The following is a 9733-nucleotide window of genomic DNA, read 5'->3' on the forward strand; positions in this document are numbered from 1 at the left end:
TATTACCAGCCTGCAAAGTCTTAAGAAATCTAGTGCTGTCAGTGGTGCTTGAATCCCCATGGGAAGGTGGGGCCATGGCCTCCTCTTCTCTTCTACTCTGGCTGGCAGACATGAGCCAGTTTTGTGGAAATCCATGCTGAACCCTATATGACAGAATGCTTCATGGACAAAGAAAGCCACAGTGCAACTTACGCGTCACTGCTTCCCCAGAGCTTTCAGCTGCACTGCGGCTTTCTCAGTCCATAAAATATTATGCTCTAAGAGTAGTTTAAACACTAGATCGAGCTAGATTAGATTCAGTGGAAGGCTGCATTAGACTCAGTATGAACACTTCATAAAGCCTGGATAAGATTCAGGAAAAGTGAACTAATCACGGTCGGGGGGTGGGGAATGTAGAAAGCTGCAATGACAGTTTTATCTGACTCTGAGGGTGTCTAGGTGGGGGAGGGAACACCTGGTACACTCATGGATTGTCATCTGTGGCTGATTCTTGGAATGGTCTTGATAGGTTCTGGAGAGAATTGTGTCCCAGCCTTCCATGGCTATCAGGTGGGAGACATTTACTGCAGTGAGACTCCTCTGAGGACAGGAGGGAAGTAAAGGAGGGAGAAACTGTATGTGGGGAGGGTGGTTGAATACCTTGGAAGGCCCCCAAAATAATTTCAGTAATAAATGTTATCACATCTACATATTTACCCTTGTTTTGTCTGTGGGCCTCTAGCAATTTTAACCTATGAAGCAATTATTTGTTTCTATCATAGCTGTTATACTTTGGGTTGTTTGATTTATTTTTCCATGGGGATGAAATCATGTTGCAGGCATTTTATTCATGATGGGCATGGAGAAGGCAAATGGCCAATGAATAAAAATAGGCGGACTTGCAGAATGTACTTTTTAGGATAGATTGGGTCAGACCAGTCATGTTTATACTAGTGGTTATTTTTATCCAATTACCAACAGATGCTTGGTACCAAATGGAGTAGGAAGTATTTCTGAGCATTGCAGAACACATGGGAATTTCCAGTGTTCAAGAGCTCAGGAACAGGGTAAAGGAGTGGATGAGTTGATGGGGTGTCGGTTCTAGATATTGTTTACAGTACTCGCTTGTGCCTATTTTCTACTGTATGTCTTCATCAGAGAGATCCCAAGTATTTTAGGACATTTAAACCCACAAAACTGAAAATAGACTTGATTCAAACAACCTAGAAATGTTGTGACCTTTCCAATTGTATCTTACAGTAAAAAGACCAAAAATGGGGCTTTCAGATATTAACAGGATGCTTGCAGCAACCCAGGAATTGGGGAAGGACTGATATATTACTTCACCACTCTTCCACTTTCTTTGATCAGCAGCCAGTTTTCTCTGTATTACAGATACAAGATGAAGAAGGCAGGGGGAGGGGGAAAAGAATAGGCTAAACGCATAGGACAAGCATATTTGAAAAAGAGATGTACATTCCAATGTAAGGAATACATTTACAATACCTTAAATTCAAATCCATTCTCTAGAGATGTAATGTCACCCATAGTAAAGTAATACAACATATCCTGATTCAATAAAATATTACTTTAAACATGTGTGATGGAGTGACTAACATAGTCAAAACTAAATGGGGCTACAGTAGGGAATTTCTGGTAAACATTGGCCTGCCTCAGAGGTCAGTGTTGAGCACCTTTTTATTTGCAGCTGTGGATGGATGGGTGATGAGTGAGACTATACGAAGGGATTTGCCTTGGAAGATGCTGTTTGCAGATGATTTAGAAAGTGTGGAAGAATGCGAGATCCAACAAGCCAACTTTGAATAGCGGCAATGCAGTTGTGAGCTGGCTAGCCTGAGGGCACATGTTAGTAAGACTGAGGTTATGATATCAAAGGGAGGAGCACTCACCATAAAGGATATTAGTCAGAGAGCTTAGAACAGAAACAATTTAAATACCGAGAATCAATGGCGGCTGATGATGGTGAAGCCCAGCATCCTACTAAAGGTGCATGGTGCAAATGGCAGAAGCTGACCCCAGTTCTCTGTAAACAAAAGATGCCAATAAAGTTAAAAGGTAGAGTATAAAACTGCAATTTGACCCATCTTAACGTACACAACAGAAACTTGGCTTGCCACAAAAAAGGAAATTGTATGCTCTCCACCATGGAAATGAAGATGTTGAGATGTTCAAATAGTTGGCACTTCATGATAGAAAACGAAACACGGTTGAAAGGGGATTCATGCAGTTTGCTCCAACTGAAGACAGGTTCAGGGGTGGCAGGTTTGTATAATTTCTGGTGGTGCCCAGAACGGGTCCAAGTCTCCTCCCTCCCTCCCCCCACACCTGCCTGGGAGGGAGTTTGGGGTGCAGGCTCTGGGACGGAGTTTGGGTGCTGGGTGCAGGCTCTGGGCTGGGGTAGGGGGTTGAGGTGCAGGAGGGGGTGGGGCGTGGGGCTGGACCGGGGATGAGGCGTTTGGGGTGCAGCAGGCAGGCTGTCCCGGGGCAGGGGCCAGAGAGGAGGTCTCCCCCCACAGCTCTCTCCCCACCAGCAGCAGTGAGCTCCAGGGGAGCAGGGACCCCCTCCCCAGCATGACACTCACCCAAGCCCCCCCAGGTTGCTGTTCAGGAGATCCCGCCAGGATAAGCTCCCTCCCCACCTGGAGTTGACTCGGAGTTGTCTGCTGGGGAGAGGGGTCTGCCATTCACTTCCTCCGGTGCAGCAGCTGCCTCAGCCTGCCCCTGGTGCCGCTTCCTTGTAGCCGGTGGCGGCAACAGCCGGCGAGGGAGCGCAGCACGGAGCTGCAGGGGGCAGCTGTCCACTGCCCAGGGCAGGCAGGGACCCTCTGGGGAGGCATGCGGGGCAGCAGGCGGGGCTGGGGGAGAGACCCAGACCTGAACAATGGTGTAGCCAGGCACCCCGGGCCCTGAATTTGCTGGAGCCCGGGCACCACAGGCCCATATAACTCACCGCCCCTGGACAGGTTGAGGGAGGCCAGGCTATGTTGGTGTGGGCATAACCAGTGGAGACTGGAGAGCTGTATCACTACAATGACTCTTGCGATGACTGTGGATGGAAGATGACCAAAGACTCAGCACGTGGACTGGATACCAGTGAACCTCAGAAAGACCAATCTCCATGACAGCCTGGCATACGATCATGAGTTTTGGAAGAAGGCTGAATAGGAAAGTTGCAAGAAAGAAAAAGATTTAAATACCTTCCTAGTTTAAGTAATTAAAAATAAATAAATAAAATTCAGTCCTCCGTGTCATTCATTCAGACCCTCCACAACAAAGTAAAAACAACAGAAATTTGTCTATGTTTTTTTGTGTATCTATGGTCCAGTCATAGAGGTTTGAATCTGGTACTAGAGGTAAAAGATAGGGCTTGGTCTCCTAAATCATTCAGCTTGTGTTTGCTTTTGCCACAATTGCCCCAGCAAAGCACAATACTAGGCATATTCTCAGTAAATGATCTTGAAGACACACACACACACAATTGTACTTATTGCTCTTCCTTGCATAAGGGTTGCATTTTAGCTGTTCTAACATACTGAGGCTTGTTTTAGTTTAAGGTTGTAAAAGAATTAGGAGTAATTTTAGTGACTGTATTGTATGTCTCGTTATGTAGACTATTTTATCATCTTTCTTAACAGTTAACCATGTTATCACTTCCTCTTTTGTCTTCCTTCCATGCTTTATGGCACCACAGTGCAGTGTTTCATCATAAGTTAAAGATTTAATATTTTCTTCTGTTTTCCAATTCTTTAACCATCCCCACAAACTAAAGTGTTTGGCATATTCAGATCACATCGCATTCATGGGAAATATTTTACTGCTAGGTTCCCTGTCAAATAGGCAGTGAGTGTCCTGAGACTGCTGCTTATTACACCACCCACGCACAGTCATGTCACTATTACCTTGTCTTCTCCCATTTGTTTTTCTCCACCTGTTGTCTCATCACAGACTGTAAGCTCTTTGTCGCAGGTCTGTCTTTTTTCAAAGAGTGTACAGCCCTTAGTACATGGGGACTTTTACTCTGAGGTTGCGTTATTCAATGTTTTAGATCATTATGCAATAATTGAGTGTTTAATAGCATGACCTCTCTTAATTACTTCGTCACAATACAAATACTAAATAATTACAATAATAAATTTTGCAACTATTGCATTCAGCTTTGAGCAGGGCCATGCAGAAGTTCTTGGAGGGCCGGGGGAAAGTTTGTCATGACGAAGGGGCAGCTGGGCCAAACTTGAGTGACTCTGCAACACCCCATGTGCCAGGTTGCAACACCACTCAGTTCAGGAGCCCTCTCAAATTAGGGCCTGGGGCAGCCTGAGCCTTTTGCCCTCTCTCTCCCCCCAGGTGGTCCTGGGTTTGAGCATCTCATAATGGAGAGAATTCTGCAAAGAATAACAAACGGGACTAAGGGACTGGTGTCACTGACATGGGAGGAAAGATTAAAAAGCACAAAATTATGTACAGTTGACTAAACAGTGACTGAGGGGAGCTCTAGTAATTGTCTACAAGTATTTGAAGAGTGTAAACTCAGCAGAGAGAATGAAACTATTCAGAGAGTGTCAGTCACCGATGATTTGGGATGGCAGTGCCACAATACAGGATGACTGCCAAAGCTACTGCTCCAGTAGTGTGTACCCACTCGGTCACCCAGAAACCTCCTCTCTGGGTCCACTACTCTGTTGTGCAGCTAACGCTGCTGTGCCAACACAAAGAGATATGAGATTAATATTTATTTACCTACTTACCACTGCACGCTTTTCCTCCAATCAAGAGTCTGAAAGTACCATATATTGTTCTCCTCCTGTCTAGCCATTTCCGTACTGTGTCACCTCATTTACATAACATTCTCCCGCTCCTGAGCACCTCAAATTGTTTTGATGAGTGCTTTTCTATTTGGTTTTGGATTCATTATTTCCTCTATTTCTGAACTAGGTAATCTCAGCCCAGGTGCAAAGGCAGCCAACAGCCCTGTTAAATTAAAAGCAATGGGCACATTATAAAAGGAGTTTCTTCTATCTGATCTGTACAAGCCTTAGATTGCTGCCTGGTGCATGGACTCTTTCATTTGAAAAAGAACAAGGAAGAAATCATCATGATAGGCAATGAGATAACTTACCACTTGGAGGGATCTTTTGTGCCTTTGGAAACTTGGTCATGCCAAAAAATACAACATTTTGAGCACGGGGGCAGGGGGAGGGGACTGGGGGAAATGAGCTCTTTCCGCTAAAACCTACCAATCATGTCGACATTCCTCTGCATTATAATTTCAGCTGAAATGATTGAAGCTGAAAGATTGTTATGCTTTTCTTTGGCAGTTCCTTGGTGCATTTGCTGGGAGGTGACCTAAATGTTTTTCAAAGGTTTAGCTCAGCCTTCACTCCCTATGCTCTTGACAGTCGAGGAAACTGTAAAGAAAAGAGAGGAGTCACGAAGAAATTTATGGTCTCTGCTAAGAATCCGTGCATTGCGTTGGAGCTGAGCAACTTGATAGGTCTATCAGGGATAACCTTGATTCTTACAATCATAATAATTTGTGTTTGAAAAGACCCATTAGGCAACTGGTGGATTCTCTGTCACTTGAAGTCTTTTAATCAAGATTTGAGGACTTCGGTAACTCAGCCAGAGGTTATGGGGCTGTTGCAGGAGTGGGTGGGTGAGGTGCTGTGGCCTGCGATGTGCAGGAGGTCAGACTAGATGAGCATAATGGTCCCTTCTGGCCTTATCTAGGAGTATGAACTAGACCCTCTCCCCCAGCACAACTCTTCCTTGCAATCTATTTCCTATTGTTTTTGCCTAGTTTAAATGCCCCAGTGATGGGGAGACGTCTACCACAGCTATTGGGAAACTCTTCCCAGTATTATAGAATGCCCTGTTGGGAAGATCTTCTTGATAGGAAACCTTAAATTTTCTTTTGTTAACTTTTGTCCCAGTGTCTCCCCTGACTTGTACCACACTAAGTAATTTCTCCTTTAGGGCCAGATGTTGATCCTTTATTCACACTTAGAATCATCTTACTTCAGGACTAGTCCCATTGGCTTCAAGGGGGCCATTTGTGGAGCAAGACTTTACCCATGTTGAATAATATATCAAAATCTGGCCCTGAATGTTTCCATCCTTCAAATAGTTGCAGATGCCTTTTTTGAGTCCTTGCTTGGCCAAGAAGCACCTATTTAGTTCCTCCAATCTCTTCCAATAAGTCACTCCCTCTTGTTCATTAATCACTGTTAATTACCCTCCTCAATACATGCCATGAATGCAGCAAAAAAGCATTTTGTGAATAAAACACAGATTCACTCCACCAGTATCCTAGACCACCTTCACTTGATTATGTGTTAACAGTTGAGTAAGCAAGGTTTTGTTCACAAGAGAGTGTTCATAGAAAGCAAATTCTTGATGAATTCTGGTATACATAAATATCCTTGAGAACAATCACACTGAAAATGCTATAATGGCAACTATGGAAAAGTGGTCTTATTATTTGCACAGTAGATTTGTCTAACAGATAAGAATATTTGTGGCTAATTAGGTCACCTAATCAGGGAACGGAAATGATGTCATATAATTTAGCTGATCAGTCATGCAGCATGAACAGTGACTATTCGTAGTCCCTGGGTTATCAGAATCAAATTTGTTCTGAGATCGCCTGCATACAGAAAAAGAATATACACCTCTACCTCGATATAATGCTGTCCTCGGGAGCCAAAAAATCTTACCGCGTTATAGGTGAAACTGCATTATATTGAACTTGCTTTGATCCCCTGGAGTGTGCAGCCTTGCCCCCCCCCCTCGGAGCTCTGCTTTACCGCGTTATATCTGAATTTGTGTTATATCAGGTCACGTTATATCGAGGTAGAGGTATATTAATCAGATGTTGAATTATCCATTATAATTAAGTCAGATATAGTTTTCAATCCTTTTCTGCAAATCTGTAATCAGTTCTGGGCACCTTAACACTGGGACGATGTAGAAAAGTCAGAGAAAATTCTGCCACTTCCCGGCTCAATCTTGTGATGCCTCAATAGATGCAACCCAAAACTGCACTATGCTTTTGTTTTTCCCCTGCCATGTTGAACAGCAAACTCGTATCCAATTTTCAGTCCATTGACACCCTAGGCCTCTGCATTACTGTTTCCATGGTTTTGTCTTCCTTTATAATATATATACCAACCCGGGGGTGGGGGAAGGGGTACAGCAGTGGTAAATGCTACTGTGCGATGCTTGCCTGTAATGTTTTTACTGTTGAAATTGTACAAACTGACCATGTACTTAGAATGGTTACTGAGAAGAGAAAAAAATATTGCCCAAAACGCTGGTGGTGCTCACATTTCTAGGGTCGCTACAACACTAGAACCTAACTTGGGTGTCTTGGGCCATAAAGGTATGTTGCCTACTGGCATTAAAAGTTGTGGGGTAGAGGGAAATATTCCAAAAGCTGTGCATCCTTTTAGGATACGTTTACCCCGTATCTGGGAGAATATTTCCCAGGGCAGGTAGACAGGCACAAGCTAGCTCTGGTTGAGCTAGCGCACTAATAGTAGCAGTGTAGCTGGGGCAGCAAGATGGGCAGCAGCTCCGGGTAGCCACCTGTGTACACACCAGGTGTCCCAGTGGGTTTGTATTCAGGCAATTAGCCTGAGCGGCTGCCTGTGCTACCCCTGGCTACACTGCTCTTTTTAGCATACTAGCTCAAGCAGGATCCCAGCTACCGTGCAGATGTACCCTTAAAGTGCAGCTAGAAGGTTACATTTCTCCTATCTGAAAAAAGAACGAGGAGTCCTTGTGGCACCATTGAGACTAACAAACGTATTTGAGCATAAGCTTTCAGGGGCTACAGCTCATTTCATCAGATGCACAGAGTGGCTGGGAAGGGAATGTGAAAACGGGCCGAGGCTAATGATCTATGTAGTTAAGAAAGGGTTTTTCACAGACCCACCCAGAGGGAAGCATGGAGGCTCATCCCCTCCTAGTGCCTGCTGGGCCACCTCTCTCCCTCCTTGAGCACTGCAAAAGATAGTCAAGGTGGTGCGGTAATAGCGTTTATTAGACCAAACTGGTTCAATAAAAGCTATTACCTCATTCACCATGTCTCTCTAATATCCTGGGACCAACAGGGCTACAACTACACTGCAAAAGAGGCAGCTCCTGGCCAGGCATTTTGCCAGTTAGCTGTGGCGCTGCACTGTGTGACCCTGCCGATGGAGGAAATAAATCCTGGAGGAGTAGCTGATGCTGCTCTGAGCAGCATTAACTAATCCCAGGTTTTTATGTGGGCTTCAATACGCAAAGGAAGGGGAACAGACCATGTAGATTTGCTGTTATCTGGCTCCTTGCCAGCTCCTCCTCTCCTGTGTAGCCTGTCAGCTGCCCAGATATTCTGCAGAGGCAGGGAAATATCTCACGTAATTGTCCGTCACTGCCACATGGTCCCTCCATGACATTTTGTGCATCCAGTTTGGCTTCCTTCCATATGCTCACGACTGGGCAGCCCAGAAGCCCTTTCAGTAATATTCATGTAGGACGCTACATTTGGAATCATGGCACTTTCTTTGTTGAAAAAGAACAAAGAACATCTTTCACACAATGGAACAGACATTCCAAGGGACGGAACAGTTGCTGTATTTGTGCAAACCTCCTCCCCATAATATTTATGTTAAAATGCTCATTTAAAAACACATGCAAAACCTTTCCATTGGCTTCAAAAGTTCATATCTGCAATTCATTGATATATGCCATAGAAACTGTTGTAAAGTTTATAAGTGCCATTTGTTATCAAACAGTTACCTTAGATCTCCCTATGGAAAGTCTTGTTTCAAACTGCTGTGGTTATTATTAGCAAATGTTGACTGTTCAGTGGCTATCACTAGGCTCTGCAAATATTCCTCCAGGAAGAGCCTAGATTGGAGAGGGTAGAATAGCACTTTTTCATGAGTTCACAAAAGAAATTACAGGAATTTTATTACAAAGAAAATGAGTCAACACAACAGTGATGCTGAGAAATATTATTATGGAATTGTAACCTACTTCACATATATAGTTGTGTGTGCAATAAAGGTTCTGATTTTTAACATGTTGCCACTGCATATGTTAATGGAAATAAGATGATACAAAACAAAACACAAACAGGCAAAGCATGCAGAGCTAATTCTGCTGTTTCCATACAATTACAAACGTGACCCATTGAGAGCAATCCGGACTGGCATGTACTTCAGAGGGGAGGAGATTAGAATGTTGTCATAAAACTGACAGCTCTTTTTAAAAGGTCATGCCCACATTAGCACTTCGTGGCTGAAAGGTTGAATTTTTGATGTAACTCTGTTCCACTAAGTCCATTTAACCTTCACAAGCAGTGAAGCAGGAACCCCTGCTCCCTCAGCACCCCCTCTCATGCACACAACAGCTGTAGGAAACAAACCACATTTGTACTCACCCAGATTGATATAAATGAGCACACATTTGCTAATGAAACTTGGAGTTACCTCGGTATGTAGCAATAATCCTCAGACAGAGCTCCCCTCCTCCATCATGCACATTGTTTGAATGCTCAGTTTTGCTCATAAGAGTGCTCTTGGGCAAGAATGTCCATTTATAGCTAACGTATTGCAAATGGAATGGGCTGATTGCTTAACTCTGCAGTCCAAATTAAATAAGTGGGCTGCTGTTTTTAGCTATGCAAAATGAGTGCAAGTGTGAGGCCTCTTGGTTTTCTTTTTACTCTCCCCAATTCCTCTCTAAT

The sequence above is a fragment of the Mauremys mutica genome, chromosome 1 (genome assembly GCF_020497125.1).
Source record: "Mauremys mutica isolate MM-2020 ecotype Southern chromosome 1, ASM2049712v1, whole genome shotgun sequence".
Lineage (NCBI taxonomy): Eukaryota > Metazoa > Chordata > Testudines > Geoemydidae > Mauremys > Mauremys mutica.